Below are 23,260 nucleotides of genomic sequence, written 5' to 3' on the forward strand. Positions count from 1 at the left end.
CTGCTGTGGGATTTCCAATGGCTGTTTCTGCTGCTGTTTTCCTGAGGCTGTTCCTGCTGTTGTGGGATTTTCTGTGACTGCTGTTGTGGAATTTCCTGTGGCTGTTCCTGCTGCTGCTATATTCCTGTGTCTATTCCTGCTGCTACTGCATTCCCGTGGCTGTTCCTACTGTTGTGGGATTTCCTGTGGGATTTCCTGCTGCTTTGGGATTTCCTGTGGCTGTTCCAGCTACTGTGGGGTTTGCAGTGGCTGTTCCTGCTGCTGTGGGATTTCCAGTGGCTGTTCCTGCTGCTGTGGGATTTCCGAGGCTGTTACCACTACTGTGGGATTTCCTGTGGCTGTTTCTGCTGCTGTTTTCCTGAGGCTGTTCCTGCAGTTGTGGGAGTTCCAGCAGCTGCTGTTGTGGGATTTCCTGTGGCTGTCTCTGCTGCTGTTTTCCTGAGGCTGTTCCTGCAGTTGTGGGAGTTCCAGCAGCTGCTGTTGTGGGATTTCCTGTGGCTGCTCTTGCTGCTGTGGGACTTTCTGTGGCAGTTCCTGCTGCTGTGGGACTTCCTGTGGCTGTTCCCGCTGCTGTGGGATTTCCTGTGGCTGTTCCCAATTCTGCTGCTGTTTTCCTGAGGCTGTTCCTGCTGCTATGGGATTTCCAGTGGCTGTTTCTGCTGCTGTTTTCCTGAGGCTGTTCCTGCTGCTGTGGGATTTCCTGTGGCTGCTGTTGTGTGATTTCCTGTGGCTGTTCCTGCTGCTGTGGGATTTCCTGTGGCTGTTCCTGCTGCTGTGGGATTTCCTGTGGCTGTTCCTGCTACTGTGGGGTTTCCAGTGGCTGTTCTTGCTGCTGTGAGTTTTCCAGTGGCTGTTCCTGCTGCTGTGGGATTTCCGAGGCTGTTACCACTACTGTGGTGTTTCCTGTGGCTGTTTCTGCTGCTGTTTTTCTCCGGCTGTTCCTGCAGTTGTGGGAGTTCCTGTAGCTGCTGTTGTGGGATTTCCTGTGGCTGTTCCGGCTGCTGTGGGATTTTCTGTTGCTGTTCTTGCTGCTGTGGGACTTCCTGTGGCTGTTCCTGCTGCTGTGGGATTTCCTGTGGCTGTTCTCAATTCTGTGGGATTTCCAGTGGCTGTTTCTGCTGCTGTTTTCCTGAGGCTGTTCCTGCTGTTGTGGGATTTCCTGTGGCTCTTCCTGCAGCTGTGGCACTCCCTGTGACTGTTCCAGCCGCTGTGGGATTTCCTCTGGCTCTTCCTGCTGCTGTGGGACTCCTTGTGGCTGATCCTGCTGCTGTGGGATTTCCGAGGCTGATACCATTACTGTGGGGTTTCCTGTGGCTGTTTCTGCTGCTGTTTTCCTGAGGCTGTTCCTGCAGTTGTGGGAGTTCCAGCAGCTGCTGTTGTGGGATTTCCTGTGGCTGTTCCTGCTGCTGTGGGATTTTCTGTGGCTGTTCTTGCTGCTGTGGGACTTCCTGTGGCTGTTCCTGCTGCTGTGGAATTTCCTGTGGCTGCTGTTGTGGGATTTCCTGTGGCTGTTCCTGCTGCTGTGGGACTTCCTGTGGCTGTTCCCGCTGCTGTGGGATTTCCTGTGGCTGATCCCAATTCTGCTGCTGTTTTCCTGAGGCTGTTCCAGCTGCTATGGGATTTCCAGTGGCTGTTTCTGCTGCTGTTTCCCTGAGGCTGTTCCTGCTGCTGTGGGATTTCCTGTCGCTGATTCTGCTGCTGTTTTCCTGAGGCTGTACCTGCTGTTGTGGGATTTTCTCTTACTGCTGTTGAGGAATTTCCTGTGACTGTTCCTGCTGTTGTGGGATTTCCTGTGGCTGTTCCTGCTGCTTTGGGGTTTCCTGTGGCTGTTCCTGCTACTGTGGGGGTTTGCAGTGGCTGTTCCTGCTGCTGTAGGGTTTCCAGTGGCTGTTCCTGCTGCTGTGGGATTTCTGAGGCTATTACCACTACTGTGGGATTTCCTGTGGCTGTATCTGCTGCTGTTTTCCTGAGGCTGTTCCTGCAGTTGTGGGAGTTCCAGCAGCTGCTGTTGTGGGATTTCCTGTGGCTGTTTCTGCTGCTGTTTTCCTGAGGCTGTTCCTGCAGTTGTGAGAGTTCCAGCAGCTGCTGTTGTGGGATTTCCTGTGGCTGTTATTGCTGCTGTGCGACTTCCTGTGGCTGTCCCTGCTGCTGTGGGACTTCCTGTGGCTGTTCCCGCTGCTGTGGCATTTCCTGTGGCTGTTCCCAATTCTGCTGCTGTTTTCCTGAGGCTGTTCCTGCTGCTATGGGATTTCCAGTGGCTTTTTCTGCTGCTGTTTTCCTGAGGCTGTTCCTGCTGCTGTGGGATTTCCTGTGACTGCTGTTGTGGGATTTCCTGTGGCTGTTCCTGCTGCTGTGGGATTTCCTGTGGCTGTTCCTGCTGCTGTGGGATTTCCTGTGGCTGTTCCTGCTACTGTGGGGTTTCCAGTGGCTGCTCTTGCTGCTGTGAGTTTTCCAATGGCTGTTCCTGCTGCTGTGGGATTTCCGAGGCTGTTACCACTACTGTGGGGTTTGCTCTGGTTGTTTCTTCTGCTGTTTTCCTGTGGCTGTTCCTGCAGTTGTGGGAGTTCCAGCAGCTGCTGTTGTGGGAGATCCTGTGGCTGTTCCGGCTGCTGTGGGATTTTCTGTGGCGGTTCTTGCTGCTGTGGGACTTCCTGTGGCTGTTCCTGCTGCTGTGGGATTTCCTGTGGCTGTTCTCAATTCTGTGGGATTTCCAGTGGCTGTTTCTGCTGCTGTTTTCCTGAGGCTGATCCTGCTGCTGTGGGATTTCCTGTGGCTGCTGTTGTGGGATTTCCTGTGGCTGTTCCTGCTGCTGTGGGATTTCCTGTGGCTGTTCCTGCTGCTGTGGGATTTCCTGTGGCTGTTTCTGCTGCTGTGGGATTTCCCGTGGCTGTTTCTGCTGCTGTTTTCCTGAGGCTGTTCCTGCTGTTGTGGGATTTCCAGTGGCTCTTCCTGCTGCTGTGGCACTCCCTGTGACTGTTCCAGCTGCTGTGGGATTTCCTTTGGCTCTTCCTGCTGCTGCGGGACTCCTTGTGGCTGATCCTGCTGCTGTGGGATTTCCGAGGCTGATACCACTACTGTGGGGTTTCCTGTGGCTGTTTCTGATGCTGTTTTCCTGAGGCTGTTCCTGCAGTTGTGGGAGTTCCAGCAGCTGCTGTTGTGGGATTTCCTGTGGCTTTTCCTGCTGCTGTGGGATTTTCTGTGGCTGTTCTTGCTGCTGTGGGTCTTCCTGTGGCTGTTCCTGCTGCTGTGGAATTTCTTGTGTCTGCTGATGTGTGATTTCCTGTGGCTGTTCCTGCTGCTGTGGGACTAACTGTGGCTGTTCCCGCTGCTGTGAGATTTCCTGTGGCTGATCCCAATTCTGCTGCTGTTTTCCTGAGGCTGTTCCAGCTGCTATGGGATTTCCAGTGGCTGTTTCTGCTGCTGTTTCCCAGAGGCTGTTCCTGCTGCTTGGGATTTCCTGTGGCTGTTTCTGCTGCTGTTTTCCTGAGGCTGTTCCTGCTGTTGTGGGATTTTCTCTTACTGCTGTTGTGGAATTTCCTTTGACTGTTCCTGCTGCTGTGGGATTTCCTGTGGCTGTTCCTGCTGCTGCTATATTCCTGTGTCTATTCCTGCTGCTACTGCATTCCCGTGGCTGTTCCTACTGTTGTGGGGTTTGCAGTGGCTGTTCCTGCTGCTGTGGGGTTTCCTGTGGCTGTTCCTGCTGCTGTGGGATTTCCGAGGCTGTTACCACTACTGTGGGATTTACTGTGGCTGTTTCTGCTGCTGTTTTCCTGAGGCAGTTCCTGCAGTTGTGGGAGTTCCAGCAGCAGCTGTTGTGGGATTTCCTTTGGCTGTTTCTGCTGCTGTTTTCCTGAGGCTGTTCCTGCAGTTGTGGGAGTTCCAGGTGCTGCTGTTGTGGGATTTCATGTGGCTGTTCTTGCTGCTGTGGGACTTCCTGTGGCTGTTGCTGCTGCTGTGGGACTTCCTGTGGCTGTTCCCGCTGCTGTGGGATATCCTGTGGCTGTTCCCAATTCTGCTGCTGTTTTCCTGAGGCTGTTCCTGCTGCTGTGGGATTTCCTGTGGCTGCTGTTGTAGGATTTCCTGTGGCTGTTCCTGCTGCTGTGGGATTTCCTGTGGCTGTTCCTGCTGCTGTGGGATTTCCTGTTTCTGTTCCTGCTACTGTGGGGTTTCCATTGGCTGTTCTTGCTGCTGTGGGATTTCCGAGGCTGTTACCACTACTGTGGGGTTTCCGGTGGCTGTTTCTGCTGCTGTTTTCCTGAGGCTGTTCCTGCAGTTGTGGGAGTTCCAGCTGCTGCTGTTGTGGGATTTCCTGTGGCTGAACCTGCTGCGGTGGCATTTTCTGTGGCTGTTGCAGCAGCTGTGGGGTTTCCAGTGGCTGTTCCCGCTGCTGTAGGATTTCCTGTGGCTGTTCCCACTGCTGTGGGATTTCCTGTGGCTGTTCCCAATTCTGCTGCTGTTTTCCTGAGGCTGTTCCTGCTGCTATGGGATTTCCAGTGGCTGTTTCTGCTGCCATTTTCCTGAGGTTGTTTCTGCTGCTGTGGAATTTCCTGTGTCTGTTTCCACTGCTGTTTTCCTGAGGCTGTTTCTGCTGCTGTGGAATTTCCTGTGTCTGTTTCTACTGCTGTTTTCCTGAGGCTGGTCCTGCTGTTGTGGGATTTTCTGTGACTGCTGTTGTGGAATTTCCTGTGGCTGTTCCTGCTGCTGTGGGATTTCCTGTGGCTTTTCCTGCTGCTTTGGGGTTTCCTGTGGCTGTTACTGCTACTGAGGGAATTCCTGTGGCTGTTCCTGCTGCTGTGGGATTTCCAGTGGCTGTTCCTGCTGCTGTGGGATTTCCAATGGCTCTTTCTGCTGCTGTTTTCCAGAGGCTGTTCCTGCTGCTGTGGAATTTCCTGTGTCTGTTTCTGCTGCTGTTTTCCTGAGGCTGTTCCTGCTGCTGTGGAATTTCCTGTGTCTGTTTCTGCTGCTGTTTTCCTGAGGCTGGTCCTGCTGTTGTGGGATTTTCTGTGACTGCTGTTGTGGAATTTCCTGTGGCTGTTCCTGCTGCTGTGGGATTTCCTTTGGCTGTTCCTGCTGCAGCTATATTCCTGGGTCTATTCCTGCTGCTACTGCATTCCCGTGGCTGTTCCTACTGTTGTGGGATTTCCAGTGGCTGTTGCAGCAGCTGTGGGGTTTCCAGTGGCTGTTCCTGCTGCTGTGGGATTTCCAGTGGCTGTTGCAGCAGCTGTGGGGTTTCCAGTGGCTGTTCCCGCTGCTGTAGGATTTCCTGTGGCTGTTCCCGCTGCTGTGGGATTTCCTGTGGCTGTTCCCAATTCTGCTGCTGTTTTCCTGAGGCTGTTCCTGCTGGTATGGGATTTCCAGTGGCTGTTTCTGCTGCCATTTTCCTGAGGCTGTTTCTGCTGCTGTGGAATTTCCTGTGTCTGTTTCCACTGCTGTTTTCCTGAGGCTGTTTCTGCTGCTGTGGAATTTCCTGTGTCTGTTTCTACTGCTGTTTTCCTGAGGCTGGTCCTGCTGTTGTGGGATTTTCTGTGACTGCTGTTGTGGAATTTCCTGTGGCTGTTCCTGCTGCTGTGGGATTTCCTGTGGCTGTTCCTGCTGCTTTGGGGTTTCCTGTGGCTATTACTGCTACTGAGGGATTTCCTGTGGCTGTTCCTGCTGCTGTGGGATTTCCAGTGGCTGTTCCTGCTGCTGTGGGATTTCCAATGGCTCTTTCTGCTGCTGTTTTCCAGAGGCTGCTCCTGCTGTTGTGGGATTTTCTGTGACTGCTGTTGTGGAATTTCCTGTGGCTGTTCCTGCTGCTGTGGGATTTCCTGTGGCTGTTCCTGCTGCTGCTATATTCCTGTGTCTATTCCTACTGCTACTGCATTCCCGTGGCTGTTCCTACTGTTGTGGGATTTCCTGTGGCGGTTCCTGCTGCTTTGGGGCTTCCTGTGGCTGTTCCTGCTACTGTGGGACTTCCTGTGGCTGTTCCCACTGCTGTGGGCTTTCCTGTGGCTGTTCCCAATTCTGCTGCTGTTTTCCTGAGGCTGTTCCTGCTGCTATGGGACTTCCAGTGGCTGTTTCTGCTGCTGTTTTCCTGAGGCTGTTCCTGCTGCTGTGGGATTTCCTGTTGCTGCTGTTGTGGGATTTCCTGTGGCTTTTCCTGCTGCTGTGGGATTTTCTGTGGCTGTTCCTGCTGCTGTGGGATTTCCTGTGGCTGTTCCTGCTACTGTGGTGTTTCCAGTGGCGGTTCTTGCTGCTGTGAGCTTTCCAGTGGCTGGTCCTGCTGCTGTGGGATTTCCGAGGCTGTTACCACTACTGTCGGGTTTCCTGTGGCTGTTTCTGCTGCTGTTTTCCTGAGGCTGTTCCTGCAGTTGTGGGACTTCCAGCAGCTGCTGTTGTGGGATTTCCTGTGGCTGTTCCGGCTGCTGTGGGATTTTCTGTGGCTGTTCTTGCCACTGTGGGATTTCCTGTGGCTGTTCCCGCTGCTGTGGGATTTCCTGTGGCTGTTCTCAATTCTGTGGGATTTCCAGTGGCTGTTTCTGCTGCTGTTTTCCTGAGGCTGTTCCTGCTGATGTGGGATTTCCTGTGGCTGCTGTTGTGGGATTTCCTGTGGCTGTTCCTGCAGCTGAGGGACTCCTTGTGGCTGTTCCTGCTGCTGTGGGATTTCCTGTGGCTGTTCCTGCTACTGTGGGGTTTCCAGTGGCTGTTCTTGCTGCTGTGAGGTTTCCAGTGGCTGATCCTGCTGCTGTGGGATTTCCGAGGCTGATACCACTACTGTGGGGTTTCCTGTGGCTGTTTCTGCGGCTGTTTTTCTGAGTCTGTTCCTGCTGCTGTGGGATTTCCTGTTGCTGATTCTGCTGCTGTTTTCCTGAGGCTCTTCCTCCTGTTGTGGGATTTTCTCTGACTGCTGTTGTGGTATTTCCTGTGGCTGTTCCTGCTACTGTGGGATTTCCTGTGGCTGGTCCTGCTGCTGCTATATTCCTGTGTCTCTTCCTGATGCTACTGCATTCCCGTGGCTGTTCCTACTGTTGTGGGATTTCCTGTGGCTGTTCCTGCTGCTTTGGGGTTTCCTGAGGCTATTCCTGCTACTGTGGGTTCTGCAGTGGCTGTTCCTGCTGCTGTGGGGTTTCCAGTGGCTGTTCCTGCTGCTGTGGGATTTCCTGTGGCTGTTATTGCTGCTGTGGGGCTTCCTGTGGCTGTTCCTGCTGTTGTGGGATTACCTGTGGCTGTTCCTTCTGCTGTGGGACTTCCTGTGGCTGTTCCCAATTCTGCTGCCATTGTCCTGAGGCTGTTCCTGCTGCTGTGGAATTTCCTGTGTCTGTTTCTGCTGCTGTTTTCCTGAGGCTGTTCCTGCTGCTGTGGAATTTCCTGTGTCTGTTTCTGCTGCTGTTTTCCTGAGGCTGGTCCTGCTGTTGTGGGATTTTCTGTGACTGCTGTTGTGGAATTTCCTGTGGCTGTTCCTGCTGCTGTGGGATTTCTTGTGGCTGTTCCTGCTGCTGCTATATTCCTGTGTCTATTCCTGCTGCTACTGCATTCCCGTGGCTGTTCCTACTGTTGTGGGATTTCCTGTGGCTGTTCCTGCTGCTTTGGGATTTCCTGTGGCTGTTACTGCTACTGAGGGATTTCCTGTGGCTGTTCCTGCTGCTGTGGGATTTCCAGTGGCTGTTTCTGCAGCTGTGGGGTTTCCAGTGGCTGTTTCTGCTGTTGTATTCCTGAGGCTGTTCCTGCTGCTGTGGGATTTCCTGTGGCTGCTGTTGTGGGATTTCCTGTGGCTGTTCCTGCTGCTGTGGGATTTCCTGTGGCTGTTCCTGCTGCTGTGGGATTTCCTGTGGCTGTTCTTGCTGCAGTGGGATTTCCTGTGGCTGTTCCTGCTACTGTGGGGTTTCCAGTGGCTGTTCTTGCTGCTGTGAGTTTTCCAGTGGCTGTTCCTGCTGCTGTGGGATTTCCGAGGCTGTTTCTGCTGCTGTTTTCCTGAGGCTGTTCCTGCAGTTGTGGGAGTTCCAGCAGCTGCTGTTGTGGGATTTCCTGTGGCTGTTGCTGCTGCTGTGGGATTTTCTGTGGCTGTTCTCGCTGCTGTGGGACTTCCTGTGGCTGATCCCAATTCTGCTGCTGTTTTCCTGAGGCTGTTCCAGCTGCTATGGGATTTCCAGTGGCTGTTCCTGCTGCTGTTTTCCTGAGGCTGTTCCTGCTGCTGTGGGATTTCCTGTCGCTGTTTCTGCTGCTGTTTTCCTGAGGCTCTTCCTGCAGTTGTCGGATTTTCTCTGACTGCTGTTGTGGTATTTCCTTTGGCTGGTCCTGCTACTGTGGGATTTCCTGTGGCTGTTCCTGCTGCTGCTATATTCCTGTGTCTCTTCCTGCTGCTACTGCATTCCCGTGGCTGTTCCTACTGTTGTGGGATTTCCTGTGGCTGTTCCTGCTGCTTTGGGGTTTCCTGAGGCTATTCCTGCTACTCTGGGGTTTGCAGTGGCTGTTCCTGCTGCTGTGGGGTTTCCAGTGGCTGTTCCTGCTGCTGTGCGATTTCCGAGGCTGTTACCACTACTGTGGGGTTTCCTGTGGCTGTTTCTGCTGCTGTTTTCCTGAGGCTGTTCCTGCAGTTGTGGGAGTTCCAGCAGCTGCTGTTGTGGGATTTCCTGTGGCTGTTGCTGCTGCTGTGGGATTTTCTGTGGCTGTTCTTGCTGCTGTGGGACTTCCTGTGGCTGGTCCTGCTACTGTGGAATTTCCTGTGGCTGTACCTGCTGCTGCTATATTCCTGTGTCTCTTCCTGCTGCTACTGCATTCCTGTGGCTGTTCCTACTGTTTTGGGATTTCCTGTGGCTGTTCCTGCTGCTTTGGGGTTTCCTGAGGCTATTCCTGCTACTGTGGGGTTTGCAGTGGCTGTTCCTGCTGCTGTGGGGTTTGCAGTGGCTGCTCCTGCTGCTGTGGCATTTCCGAGGCTGTTACCACTACTGTGGGATTTCCTGTGGCTGTTTCTGCTGTTGTTTTCCTGAGGCTGTTCCTGCAGTTGTGGGAGTTCCAGCAGCTGCTGTTGTGGGATTTCCTGTGGCTGTTCTTGCAGCTGTGGGACTTCCTGTGGCTGTTCCTGCTGCTGTGGGACTTCCTGTGGCTGTTCCCGCTGCTGTGGGATTTCCTGTGGCTGTTCCCAATTCTGCTGCTGTTTTCCTGAGGCTGTTCCTGCTGCTATGGGATTTCCTGTGGCTGTTCTCAATTCTGTGGGATTTCCAGTGGCTGTTTCTGCTGCTGTTTTCCTGAGGCTGATCCTGCTGCTGTGGGATTTCCTGTGGCTGCTGTTGTGGGATTTCCTGTGGCTGTTCCTGCTGCTGTGGGATTTCCTGTGGCTGTTCCTGCTGCTGTGGGATTTCCTGTGGCTGTTTCTGCTGCTGTGGGATTTCCCGTGGCTGTTTCTGCTGCTGTTTTCCTGAGGCTGTTCATGCTGTTGTGGGATTTCCTGTGGCCCTTCCTGCTGCTGTGGCACTCCCTGTGACTGTTCCCGCTGCTGTGGTATTTCCTTTGGCTCTTCCTGCTGCTGCAGGACTCCTTGTGGCTGTTCCTGCTGCTGTGGGATTTCCTGTGGCTGTTCCTGCTACTGTGGGGTTTCCAGTGGCTGTTCATGCTGCTGTGAGGTTTCCAGTGGCTGATCCTGCTGCTGTGGGATTTCCGAGGCTGATACCACTACTGTGGGGTTTCCTGTGGCTGTTTCTGCTGCTGTTTTCCTGAGGCTCTTCCTGCTGTTGTGGGATTTTCTCTGACTGCTGTTGTTGTATTTCCTGTGGCTGTTCCTGCTACTGTGGGATTTCCTGTGGCTGTTCCTTTTGCTGCTATATTCCTGTGTCTCCTCCTGCTGCTATTGCATTCCCGTGGCTGTTCCTACTCTTGTAGGATTTCCTGTGGCTGTTCCTGCTGCTTTGGGGTTTCCTGAGGCTATTCCTGCTACTGTGGGGTCTGCAGTGGCTGTTCCTGCTGCTGTGGGGTTTCCAGTGGCTGTTTCTGCTGCTGTGGGATTTTCTGTGGCTGTTATTGCTGCTGTGGGACTTCCTGTGGCTGTTCCTGCTGTTGTGGGATTTCCTGTGGCTGCTGTTGTGGGATTTCCTGTGGCTGTTTCTGCTGCTGTTTTCCTGAGGCTCTTCCTGCTGTTGTGGGATTTTCTCTGACTGCTGTTGTTGTATTTCCTGTGGCTGTTCCTGCTACTGTGGGATTTCCTGTGGCTGTTCCTTTTGCTGCTATATTCCTGTGTCTCCTCCTGCTGCTACTGCATTCCCGTGGCTGTTCCTACTCTTGTAGGATTTCCTGTGGCTGTTCCTGCTGCTTTGGGGTTTCCTGAGGCTATTCCTGCTACTGTGGGGTCTGCAGTGGCTGTTCCTGCTGCTGTGGGGTTTCCAGTGGCTGTTTCTGCTGCTGTGGGATTTTCTGTGGCTGTTATTGCTGCTGTGGGACTTCCTGTGGCTGTTCCTGCTGTTGTGGGATTTCCTGTGGCTGCTGTTGTGGGATTTCCTGTGGCTGTTCCTGCTGCTGTGGAACTTCCTGTGGCTGTTCCCGCTGCTGTGGAATGTCCTGTGGCTGTTCCCAATTCTGCTGCTGTTTTCCTGAGGCTGTTCCTGCTGCTATGGGATTTCCAGTGGCTGTATCTGCTGTCATTTTCCTGAGGCTATTCCTGCTGCTGTGGAATTTCCTGTGTCTGTTTATGCTGCTGTTTCCCTGAGGCTGTTCCTGCTGCTGTGGAATTTCCTGTGTCTGTTTCTGCTGCTGTTTTCCTGAGGCTGGTCCTGCTGTTGTGGGATTTTCTGTGACTGCTGTTGTGGAATTTCCTGTGGCTGTTCCTGCTGCTGTGGGATTTCCTGTGGCTGTTCCTGCTGCTGCTATATTCCTGTGTTTATTCCTGCTGCTACTGCATTCCCGTGGCTGTTCCTACTGTTGTGGGATTTCCTGTGGCTGTTCCTGCTGCTTTGGGGTTTCCTGTGGCTGTTACTGCCACAGAGGGATTTCCTGTGGCTGTTCCTGCTGCTGTGGAATTTGCAGTGGCTGTTTCTGCAGCTGTGGGGTTTCCAGTGGCTGTTCCCGCTGCTGTAGGATTTTCAGTGGCTGTTCCCGCTGCTGTGGGATTTCCTGTGGCTGTTCCCAATTCTGATGCTGTTTTCCTGAGGCTGTTCCTGCTGCTATGGGATTTCCAGTGGCTGTTCCTGCTGCCATTTTCCTGAGGCTGTTCCTGATGCCATTTTCCTGAGGCTGTTCCTGCTGCTGTGGAATTTCCTGTGTCTGTTTCCGCTGCTGTTTTCCTGAGGCTGTTCATGCTCCTGTGGAATTACCTGTGTCTGTTTCTGCTGCTGTTTTCCTGAGGCTCTTCCTGCTGTTGTGGGATTTTCTCTGACTGCTGTTGTTGTATTTCCTGTGGCTGTTCCTGCTACTGTGGGATTTCCTGTGGCTGTTCCTTTTGCTGCTATATTCCTGTGTCTCCTCCTGCTGCTATTGCATTCCCGTGGCTGTTCCTACTCTTGTAGGATTTCCTGTGGCTGTTCCTGCTGCTTTGGGGTTTCCTGAGGCTATTCCTGCTACTGTGGGGTCTGCAGTGGCTGTTCCTGCTGCTGTGGGGTTTCCAGTGGCTGTTTCTGCTGCTGTGGGATTTTCTGTGGCTGTTATTGCTGCTGTGGGACTTCCTGTGGCTGTTCCTGCTGTTGTGGGATTTCCTGTGGCTGCTGTTGTGGGATTTCCTGTGGCTGTTTCTGCTGCTGTTTTCCTGAGGCTCTTCCTGCTGTTGTGGGATTTTCTCTGACTGCTGTTGTTGTATTTCCTGTGGCTGTTCCTGCTACTGTGGGATTTCCTGTGGCTGTTCCTTTTGCTGCTATATTCCTGTGTCTCCTCCTGCTGCTACTGCATTCCCGTGGCTGTTCCTACTCTTGTAGGATTTCCTGTGGCTGTTCCTGCTGCTTTGGGGTTTCCTGAGGCTATTCCTGCTACTGTGGGGTCTGCAGTGGCTGTTCCTGCTGCTGTGGGGTTTCCAGTGGCTGTTTCTGCTGCTGTGGGATTTTCTGTGGCTGTTATTGCTGCTGTGGGACTTCCTGTGGCTGTTCCTGCTGTTGTGGGATTTCCTGTGGCTGCTGTTGTGGGATTTCCTGTGGCTGTTCCTGCTGCTGTGGAACTTCCTGTGGCTGTTCCCGCTGCTGTGGAATGTCCTGTGGCTGTTCCCAATTCTGCTGCTGTTTTCCTGAGGCTGTTCCTGCTGCTATGGGATTTCCAGTGGCTGTATCTGCTGTCATTTTCCTGAGGCTATTCCTGCTGCTGTGGAATTTCCTGTGTCTGTTTATGCTGCTGTTTCCCTGAGGCTGTTCCTGCTGCTGTGGAATTTCCTGTGTCTGTTTCTGCTGCTGTTTTCCTGAGGCTGGTCCTGCTGTTGTGGGATTTTCTGTGACTGCTGTTGTGGAATTTCCTGTGGCTGTTCCTGCTGCTGTGGGATTTCCTGTGGCTGTTCCTGCTGCTGCTATATTCCTGTGTTTATTCCTGCTGCTACTGCATTCCCGTGGCTGTTCCTACTGTTGTGGGATTTCCTGTGGCTGTTCCTGCTGCTTTGGGGTTTCCTGTGGCTGTTACTGCCACAGAGGGATTTCCTGTGGCTGTTCCTGCTGCTGTGGAATTTGCAGTGGCTGTTTCTGCAGCTGTGGGGTTTCCAGTGGCTGTTCCCGCTGCTGTAGGATTTTCAGTGGCTGTTCCCGCTGCTGTGGGATTTCCTGTGGCTGTTCCCAATTCTGATGCTGTTTTCCTGAGGCTGTTCCTGCTGCTATGGGATTTCCAGTGGCTGTTCCTGCTGCCATTTTCCTGAGGCTGTTCCTGATGCCATTTTCCTGAGGCTGTTCCTGCTGCTGTGGAATTTCCTGTGTCTGTTTCCGCTGCTGTTTTCCTGAGGCTGTTCATGCTCCTGTGGAATTACCTGTGTCTGTTTCTGCTGCTGTTTTCCTGAGGCTGGTCCTGCTGTTGTGGGATTTTCTGTGACTGCTGTTGTGGAATTTCCTGTGGCTGTTCCGGCTGCTGTGGAATTTCCTGTGTCTGTTTCTGCTGCTGTTTTCCTGAGGCTGTTCCTGCTGTTGTGGGATTTTCTGTGACTGCTGTTGTGAAATTTCCTGTGGCTGTTCCTGCTACTGTGGGATTTCCTGTGGCTGTTCCTGCTGCTGCTATATTCCTGTGTCTATTCCTGCTGCTACTGCATTCCCGTGGCTGTTCCTACTGTTGTGGGATTTCCTGTGGCTGTTCCTGCTGCTTTGGGGTTTCCTGTGGCTGTTACTGCTACTGAGGGATTTCCTGTGGCTGTTCCTGCTGCTGTGGGATTTCCAGTGGCTGTTTCTGCAGCTGTGGGGTTTCCAGTGGCTGTTCCCGCTGCTGTAGGATTTCCTGTGGCTGTTCCGGCTGCTGTGGGATTTCCAATGGCTGTTTCTGCTGCTGTTTTCCAGAGGCTGCTCCTGCTGTTGTGGGATTTTCTGTGACTGCTGTTGTGGAATTTCCTTTGGCTGTTCCTGCTGCTGTGGGATTTCCTGTGGCTGTTCCTGCTGCTGCTATATTCCTGTGTCTATTCCTGCTGCTACTGCATTCCCGTGGCTGTTCCTACTGTTGTGGGATTTCCTGTGGCTGTTCCTGCTGCTTTGGGGTTTCCTGTGGCTGTTACTGCTACTGAGGGATTTCCTGTGGCTGTTCCTGCTGCTGCTATATTCCTGTGTCTATTCCTGCTGCTACTGCATTCCCGTGGCTGTTCCTACTGTTGTGGGACTTCCTGTGGCGGTTCCTGCTGCTTTGGGGCTTCCTGTGGCTGTTTCTGCTGCTGTTTTCCTGAGGCTGTTCCTGCAGTTGTGGGAGTTCCAGCAGCTGCTGTTGTGGGATTTCCTGTGGCTGTTGCTGCTGCTGTGGGATTTTCTGTGGCTGTTCTTGCTGCTGTGGGACTTCCTGTGGCTGTTCCTGCTGCTGTGGGATTTCCTGTGGCTGATCCCAATTCTGCTGCTGTTTTCCTGAGGCTATTCCAGCTGCTATGGGATTTCCAGTGGCTGTTTCTGCTGCTGTTTTTCTGAGTCTGTTCCTGCTGCTGTGGGATTTCCTGTCGCTGTTTCTGCTGCTGTTTTCCTGAGGCTGTTCCTGCTGTTGTGGGATTTTCTCTGACTGCTGTTGTGGTATTTCCTGTGGCTGTTCCTGCAGCTGCTATATTCCTGTGTCTATTCCTGCTGCTACTGCATTTCCATGGCTGTTCCTACTGTTGTGGGATTTCCTGTGGCTGTATCTGCTTCTGTTTTCCTGAGGCTGTTCCTGCAGTTGTGGGAGTTCCAGCAGCTGCTGTTGTAGGCTTTCCTGTGGCTGTTGCTGCTGCTGTGGGATTTTCTGTGGCAGTTCTTGCTGCTGTGGGACTTCCTGTGGCTGTTCCTGCTGCTGTGGGATTTCCTGTGGCTGCTGTTGTGGGATTTCCTGTGGCTGTTCCTGTAGCTGTGGGATTTCCTGAGGCTGTTCCTGCTGCTGTGGGATTTCCAGTGGCTGTTTCTGCAGCTGTGGGGTTTCCAGTGGCTGTTCCTGCTGCTGTAGGATTTACTGTGGCTCTATCTGTTGCTGTGGGATTTCCAATGGCTGTTTCTGCTGTTGTTTTCCAGAGGCTGTTCCTGCTGTTGTTCGATTTTCTGTGACAGCTGCTGTGGAATTTCCTGTGGCTGCTCCTGCTGCTGTGGGATTTCCTGTGGCTGCTCCTGCTGCTGATATATTCCTGTGTCTATTCCTGCTGCTACTGCATTCCCGTGGCTGTTCCTACTATTGAGGGATTTCCTGTGGCTGTTCCTGCTGCATTGGGGTTTCATGTGACTGTTCCTGCTACTGTGGGGTTTGCAGTGGCTGTTCCTGCTGCTGTGGGGTTTCCAGTGTCTCTTACCACTACTGTGGGATTTCCTGTGGCTGCTTCTGCTGCTGTTTTCCTGAGGCTGTTCCTGCAGTTGTGGGACATCCAGCAGCTGCTGTTGTGGGATTTCCTGCGGCTGTTCTTGCTGCTTTGGGACTTCCTGTGGCTGTTCCTGCGGCTGTGGGAATTCCTGTGGCTGTTCCCGCTGCTGTGGGATTTCCTGTGGCTGTTCCCAATTCTGCTGCTGTTTTCCTGGGGCTGTTCCTGCTGCTATGGGATTTCCAGTGGCTGTTTCTGCTGCTGTTTTCCTGAGGCTGTTCCTGCTGCTGTGGGATTTCCTGTGGCTGCTGTTGTGGGATTTCCTGAGGCTGTTCCTGCTGCTGTGGGATTTCCTGTGGCTGTTCCTGTTGCTGTGGGATTTCCTGTGGCTGTTCCTGCTACTGTGGGGTTTCCACTGGCTGTTCCTGCTGCTGTGAGGTTTCCAGTGGCTGTTTCTGCTGCTGTGGGATTTTCGAGGCTGTTACCACTACTGTGGGGTTTCCTGTGGCTGTTTCTGCTGCTGTTTTCCTGAGGCTGTTCCTGCAGTTGTGGGAGTTCCAGCAGCTGCTGTTGTGGGATTTCCTGTGGCTGTTCCTGCTGCTGTGGGATTTTCTGTGGCTGTTCTCAATTCTGTGGGATTTCCAGTGGCTGTTTCTGCTGCTGTTTTCCTGAGGCTGTTCCTGCTGCTGTGGGATTTCCTGTGGCTGCTGTTGTGGGATTTCCTGTGGCTCTTCCTGCTGCTTTGGGACTCCTTGTGGCTGTTCCTGCTGCTGTGGGATTTCCTGTGGCTGTTCCTGCTACTGTGGGGTTTCCAGTGGCTGTTCTTGCTGCTGTGAGGTTTCCAGTGGCTGATCCTGCTGCTGTGGGATTTCCGAGGCTGTTACCACTACTGTGGGATTTCCTGTGGCTGTTCCTGCTGCTGTGGGATTTCCTGTGGCTGTTCCTGTTGCTGTGGGATTTCGTGTGGCTATTCCTGCTACTGTGGGGTTTCCAGTGGCTGTTCATGCTGCTGTGAGGTTTCCAGTGGCTGTTCCTGCTTGTGTGGGGTTTCCGAGGCTGTTACCACTACTGTGGGATTTCCAGTGGCTATTTCTGCTGTTGTTTTCCTGAGTCTGTTCCTGCAGTTGTGGCAATTCCAGCAGCTGCTGTTGTGATATTTCCTGAGGCTGTTCCTGCTGCTGTGGGATTTCCTGTGGCTGTTCCTGCTGCTGTGGGATTTCCTTAGGCTCTTCCTGCTGCTGTGGGATTTCCTGTGGCTGCTGTTGTGGGATTTCCTGTGGCTGGTCCTGCTGCTGTGGTAATTCCTGTGGCTGTTCCCGCTGCTGTGGGATTTCCTGTGGCTGTTCCCAATTCTGCTGCTGCTTTCCTGAGGCTGTTCCTGCTGCTATGGGATTTCCAGTGGCTGTTTCTGCTACTGTGGGGTTTCCAGTGGCTGTTCTTGCTGCTGTGAGGTTTCGAGTGGGTGATCCTGCTGCTGTGAGATTTCCGAGGCTGTTACCACTACTGCGGGGTTTCCTGTGGCTGTTTCTTCTGCTGTTTCATGAGGCTGTTCCTGCTGCTGTGGGATTTCCAGTGGCTGTTTCTGCAGCTGTGGGGTTTCCAGTGGCTGTTCCCGCTGCTGTAGGATTTCCTGTGGCTGTTCCTGCTGCTGTGGGATTTCCAATGGCTGTTTCTGCTGCTGTTTTCCAGAGGCTGTTCTTGCTGTTGTGGGATTTTCTGTGACTGCTGTTGTGGAATTTCCTGTGGCTGTTCCTGCTGCTGTGGGATTTGCTGCGGCTGTTCCTGCTGCTGCTACATTCTTGTGTCTATTCCTGCTGCTAATGCATTCCCGTGGCTGTTCCTACTGTTGTGGGATTTCCTGTGGCTGTTCCTGCTGCTTTGGGGTTTTCATGTGGCTGTTCCTGCTACTGTGGGGTTTGCAGTGGCTGTTTCTGCTGCTGTGGGATTTCCGAGGCTGTTACCACTACTGTGGGATTTCCTGTGGCTGTTTCAGCTGCTGTTTTCCTGAGGCTGTTCCAGCAGTTGTGGGAGTTCCAGCAGCTGCTGTTGTGGGATTTCCTGTGGCTGTTCCTGCTGCTGTGGGGTTTTCTGTGGCTGTTCTTGCAGCTGTGGGACTTCCTGTGGCTGTTCCCGCTGCTTTGGGATTTCCTGGGGCTGTTGTCAATTCTGTGGGATTTCCAGTGGCTGTTTCTGCTGCTGTTTTCCTGAGGCTGTTCCTGCTGCTGTGGGATTTCCTGTGGCTGCTGTTGTGGGATTTCCTGTGGCTGTTCCTGCTGCTGTGGGATTTCCTGTGGCTGTTCCTGCTGCTGTGGGATTTCCTGTGGCTGTTTCTGCTGCTGTGGGATTTCCGAGGCTGTTTCCACTACTGTGGGATTTCCTATGGCTGATTCTGCTGCTGTTTTCCTGAGGCGGTTCCTGCAGTTGTGGGAGTTCCAGCAGTTGCTCTTGTGGGATTTCCTGTGGCTATTTCTGCTGCTGTTTTACTGAGGCTGTTACTGCAGTTGTGGGAGTTCCAGCAGCTGCTGTTGTTGGATTTCGTGTGGCTGTTCTTGCTGCTGTAGGACATCCTGTGGCTGTTCCTGCTGCTGTGGGAATTCCTGTGGCTGTTCCCGCTGCTGTGGGATTTCCTGTGGCTGTTGCAATTCTGCTGCTGTTTTCCTAAGGCTGTTCCTGCTGCTATGGGATTTCCTGTGGCTGTTTCCGCTGCTGTTTTCCTGAGGCTGTTCCAGCAGTTGTGGGAGTTCCAGCAGCTGCTGTTGTGGGATTTCCTGTGGCTGTTCCTGCTGCTGTGGGGTTTTCTGTGGCTGTTCTTGCAGCTGTGGGACTTCCTGTGGCTGTTCCTGCTGCTTTGAAATTTCCTGGGGCTGTTTCAATTCTGTGGGATTTCCAGTGGCTGTTTCTGCTGTTGTTTTCCTGAGGCTGTTCCTGCTGCTGTGGGATTTCCTGTGGCTTCTGTTGTGGGATTTCCTGTGGCTGTTCCTGCTGCTGTGGGATTTCCTGTGGCTGTTCCTGCTGCTGTGGGATTTCCTGTGGCTGTTTCTGCTGCTGTGGGATTTCCGAGGCTGTTTCCACTACTGTGGGATTTCCTATGGCTGTTTCTGCTGCTGTTTTCCTGAGGCGGTTCCTGCAGTTGTGGGAGTTCCAGCAGTTGCTCTTGTGGGATTTCCTGTGGCTGTTTCTGCAGCTGTTTTACTGAGGCTGTTACTGCAGTTGTGGGAGTTCCAGCAGCTGCTGTTGTTGGATTTCCTGTGGCTGTTCTTGCTGCTGTAGGACTTCCTGTGGCTGTTGCTGCTGCCGTGGGACTTCCTGAGGCCGTTCCTGCTGCTGTGGGATTCCCTGTGGATGTTCCCAATTCTGCTGCTGTTTTCCTGAGGCAGTTCCTGCTGCTTCGGGATTTCCTGTGGCTGTTTCTGCTGCTGTTTTCCTGAGGCTGTTCCTGCAGTTGTGGGAGTTCCTGCGGCTGTTCCCGCTGCTGTGGGATTTCCTGAGGCTGTTCCTACTGTTGTGGGATTTCCTGTGGCTCTTCATGCTGCTGTGGCACTCCCTGTGACTATTCCTGCTGCTGTGGGATGTCCTTTGGCTGTTCCTGCTACTGTGGTGTTTCCAGTGGCTGTTCTTGCTGCTGTGAGGTTTCCAGTGGCTGATCCGGCTGCTGTGGGATTTCCGAGGCTGTTACCACTACTGTGGGGTTTCCTGTGGCTGTTTCTGCTGCTATTTTCCTGAGGCTCTTCCTGCAGTTGTGAGAGTTCCAGCAGCTGCTGTTGTGGGATTTCCTGTGGCTGTTCCTGCTGCTGTGGGATTTTCTGTGGCTGTTCTTGCTGCTGTGGGACTTCCTGTGCCTGTTCCTGCTGTTGTGGGATTTTCTGTGACTGCTGTTGTGGAATTTCCTGTGGCTGTTCCTGCTGCTGTGGGATTTCCTGTGGTTGCTCCTGCTGCTGCTATATTCCTGTGTCTATTTCTGCTGCCACTGCATTCCCGTGGCTGTTCCTACTGTTGTGGGATTTCCTGTGGCTGTTCCAGCTGCTTGGGGGTTTCCTGTGGCTGTTCCTGCTACTGTGGGGTTTGCATCGGCTGTTCCCACTGCTGTGGGGTTTCCAGTGGCTGTTCCGGCTGCTGTGGGATTTCCTGTGGCTGTTACCACTACTGTGGGGTTTCCTGTGGCTGTATCTGCTTCTGTTTTCCTGAGGCTGTTCCTGCAGTTGTGGGAGTTCCAGCAGCTGCTGTTGTAGGCTTTCCTGTGGCTGTTCCTGCTGCTGTGGGATTTTCTGTGGCAGTTCTTGCTGCTGTGGGACTTCCTGTGGCTGTTCCTGCTGCTGTGGGATTTTCTGTGGCAGTTCTTGCTGCTGTGGGACTTCCTGTGGCTGTTTCTGCTGCTGTGGGATTTCCTGTGGCTGCTGTTGTGGGATTTCCTGTGGCTGCTGTTGTGGGATTTCCTGTGGCTGTTCCTGTAGCTGTGGGATTTCCTGAGGCTGTTCCTGCTGCTGTGGGATTTCCAGTGGCTGTTTCTGCAGCTGTGGGGTTTCCAGTGGCTGTTCCTGCTGCTGTAGGATTTACTGTGTCTCTATCTGTTGCTGTGGGATTTCCAATGGCTGTTTCTGCTGTTGTTTTCCAGAGGCTGTTCCTGCTGTTGTTCGATTTTCTGTGACAGCTGCTGTGGAATTTCCTGTGGCTGTTCCAGCTGCTGTGGGATTTCCTGTGGCTGCTCCTGCTGCTGATATATTCCTGTGTCTATTCCTGCTGCTACTGCATTCCCGTGGCTGTTCCTACTATTGAGGGATTTCCTGTGGCTGTTCCTGCTGCATTGGGGTTTCATGTGACTGTTCCTGCTACTGTGGGGTTTGCAGTGGCTGTTCCTGCTGCTGTGGGATTTCCGAGGCTGTTACCACTACTGTGGGATTTCCTGTGGCTGCTTCTGCTGCTGTTTTCCTGGGGCTGTTCCTGCAGTTGTGGGACATCCAGCAGCTGCTGTTGTGGGAATTCCTGCGGCTGTTCTTGCTGCTTTGGGACTTCCTGTGGCTGTTCCTGCAGCTGTGGGAATTCCTGTGGCTGTTCCCGCTGCTGTGGGATTTCCTGTGGCTGTTCCCAATTCTGCTGCTGTTTTCCTGGGGCTGTTCCTGCTGCTATGGGATTTCCAGTGGCTGTTTCTGCTGCTGTTTTCCTGAGGCTGTTCCTGCTGTTGTGGGATTTCCTGAGGCTGTTCCTGCTGCTGTGGGATTTCCTGTGGCTGTTCCTGTTGCTGTGGGATTTCCTGTGGCTGTTCCTGCTACTGTGGGGTTTCCACTGGCTGTTCCTGCTGCTGTGAGGTTTCCAGTGGCTGTTTCTGCTGCTGTGGGATTTTCGAGGCTGTTACCACTACTGTGGGGTTTCCTGTGGCTGTTTCTGCTGCTGTTTTCCTGAGGCTGTTCCTGCAGTTGTGGGAGTTCCAGCAGCTGCTGTTGTGGGATTTCCTGTGGCTGTTCCTGCTACTGTGGGATTTTCTGTGGCTGTTCTCAATTCTGTGGGATTTCCAGTGGCTGTTTCTGCTGCTGTTTTCCTGAGGCTGTTCCTGCTGCTGTGGGATTTCCTGTGGCTGCTGTTGTGGGATTTCCTGTGGCTCTTCCTGCTGCTTTGGGACTCCTTGTGGCTGTTCCTGCTGCTGTGGGATTTCCTGTGGCTGTTCCTGCTACTGTGGGGTTTCCAGTGGCTGTTCTTGCTGCTGTGAGGTTTCCAGTGGCTGATCCTGCTGCTGTGGGATTTCCGAGGCTGTTACCACTACTGTGGGATTTCCTGTGGCTGTTCCTGCTGCTGTGGGATTTTCTGTGGCTGTTCTTGATGCTGTGGGACTTCCTGTGGCTGTTCCCGCTGCTGTGGGATTTCCTGTGGCTGTTCTCAGTTCTGTGGGATTTCCAGTAGCTGTTTCTGCTGCTGTTTTACTGAGGCTGTTCCTGCTGCTGTGGGATTTCCTGTGGCTGCTGGTGTGGGATTTCCTGTGGCTGTTCCTGCTGCTGTGGGATTGCCTGCGGCTGTTTCTGCTGCTGCGGGATTTCCACTGGCTGTTTCTGCTGCTGTTTTCCTGAGGCTGTTCCTGCTGTTGTGGGATTTCCTGTGGCTCTTCCTGCTGCTTTGGGACACCTTGAGGCTGTTCCTGCTGCTGTGGGATTTCCTTTGGCTGTTCCTGCTACTGTGGGGTTTCCAGTGGCTGTTCTTGCTGCTGTGAGGTTTCCAGTGGCTGATCTTGCTACTGTGGGATTTCCGAAGCTGTTACCACTAGTGTGGGGTTTCCTGTAGCTGTTTCTGCTGCTGTTTTCCAGAGGCTGTTCCTGCAGTTGTGGGAGTTCCAGCAACTGCTGTTGTGGGATTTCCTGTGGCTGTTCCTGCTGCTGTGGGATTTTCTGTGGCTGTTCTTGCTGCTGTGGGACTTCCTGTGGCTATTCCTGCTGCTGTCGGATTTCCTGTGGCTGCTGTTGTGGGATTTCCTGTGGCTGTTCCTGCTGCTGTGGGACTTCTTGTGGCTGTTCCAGCTGCTGTGGGATTTCCTGTGGCTGTTCCCAATTCTGCTGCTGTTTTCCTGAGGCTGTTCCTGCTGATATGGGATTTCCAGTGGCTGTTTCTGCTGCTGTGGGATTTCCTGTGGCTGTTTCTGCTGCAGTTTTCCTGAGGCTGTTCCTGCAGTTGTGGGAGTTCCTGCGGCTGTTCCCGCTGCTGTGGGATTTCCTGAGGCTGTTCCTGCTGTTGTGGGATTTCCTGTGGCTGTTCCTGCTGCTGTGGGATTTCCTGTGGCTGTTCCTGCTGCTGTGGGATTTCCTGTGGCTGTTTCTGCTGCTGTGGGATTTCCGAGGCTGTTTCCACTACTGTGGGATTTCCTATGGCTGTTTCTGCTGCTGTTTTCCTGAGGCGGTTCCTGCAGTTGTGGGAGTTCCAGCAGTTGCTCTTGTGGGATTTCCTGTGGCTGTTTCTGCAGCTGTTTTACTGAGGCTGTTACTGCAGTTGTGGGAGTTCCAGCAGCTGCTGTTGTTGAATTTCCTGTGGCTGTTCTTGCTGCTGTAGGACTTCCTGTGGCTGTTGCTGCTGCCGTGGGACTTCCTGAGGCCGTTCCTGCTGCTGTGGGATTCCCTGTGGATGTTCCCAATTCTGCTGCTGTTTTCCTGAGGCAGTTCCTGCTGCTTCGGGATTTCCTGTGGCTGTTTCTGCTGCTGTTTTCCTGAGGCTGTTCCTGCAGTTGTGGGAGTTCCTGCGGCTGTTCCCGCTGCTGTGGGATTTCCTGAGGCTGTTCCTACTGTTGTGGGATTTCCTGTGGCTCTTCATGCTGCTGTGGCACTCCCTGTGACTATTCCTGCTGCTGTGGGATGTCCTTTGGCTGTTCCTGCTACTGTGGTGTTTCCAGTGGCTGTTCTTGCTGCTGTGAGGTTTCCAGTGGCTGATCCGGCTGCTGTGGGATTTCCGAGGCTGTTACCACTACTGTGGGGTTTCCTGTGGCTGTTTCTGCTGCTATTTTCCTGAGGCTCTTCCTGCAGTTGTGAGAGTTCCAGCAGCTGCTGTTGTGGGATTTCCTGTGGCTGTTCCTGCTGCTGTGGGATTTTCTGTGGCTGTTCTTGCTGCTGTGGGACTTCCTGTGCCTGTTCCTGCTGTTGTGGGATTTTCTGTGACTGCTGTTGTGGAATTTCCTGTGGCTGTTCCTGCTGCTGTGGGATTTCCTGTGGCTGCTCCTGCTGCTGCTATATTCCTGTGTCTATTTCTGCTGCCACTGCATTCCCGTGGCTGTTCCTACTGTTGTGGGATTTCCTGTGGCTGTTCCAGCTGCTTGGGGGTTTCCTGTGGCTGTTCCTGCTACTGTGGGGTTTGCATCGGCTGTTCCCACTGCTGTGGGGTTTCCAGTGGCTGTTCCGGCTGCTGTGGGATTTCCTGTGGCTGTTACCACTACTGTGGGGTTTCCTGTGGCTGTATCTGCTTCTGTTTTCCTGAGGCTGTTCCTGCAGTTGTGGGAGTTCCAGCAGCTGCTGTTGTAGGCTTTCCTGTGGCTGTTCCTGCTGCTGTGGGATTTTCTGTGGCAGTTCTTGCTGCTGTGGGACTTCCTGTGGCTGTTCCTGCTGCTGTGGGATTTTCTGTGGCAGTTCTTGCTGCTGTGGGACTTCCTGTGGCTGTTTCTGCTGCTGTGGGATTTCCTGTGGCTGCTGTTGTGGGATTTCCTGTGGCTGCTGTTGTGGGATTTCCTGTGGCTGTTCCTGTAGCTGTGGGATTTCCTGAGGCTGTTCCTGCTGCTGTGGGATTTCCAGTGGCTGTTTCTGCAGCTGTGGGGTTTCCAGTGGCTGTTCCTGCTGCTGTAGGATTTACTGTGTCTCTATCTGTTGCTGTGGGATTTCCAATGGCTGTTTCTGCTGTTGTTTTCCAGAGGCTGTTCCTGCTGTTGTTCGATTT

The sequence above is a fragment of the Cetorhinus maximus genome, chromosome 10, assembly GCF_964194155.1.
Source record: "Cetorhinus maximus chromosome 10, sCetMax3.hap1.1, whole genome shotgun sequence".
NCBI lineage: Eukaryota > Metazoa > Chordata > Chondrichthyes > Lamniformes > Cetorhinidae > Cetorhinus > Cetorhinus maximus.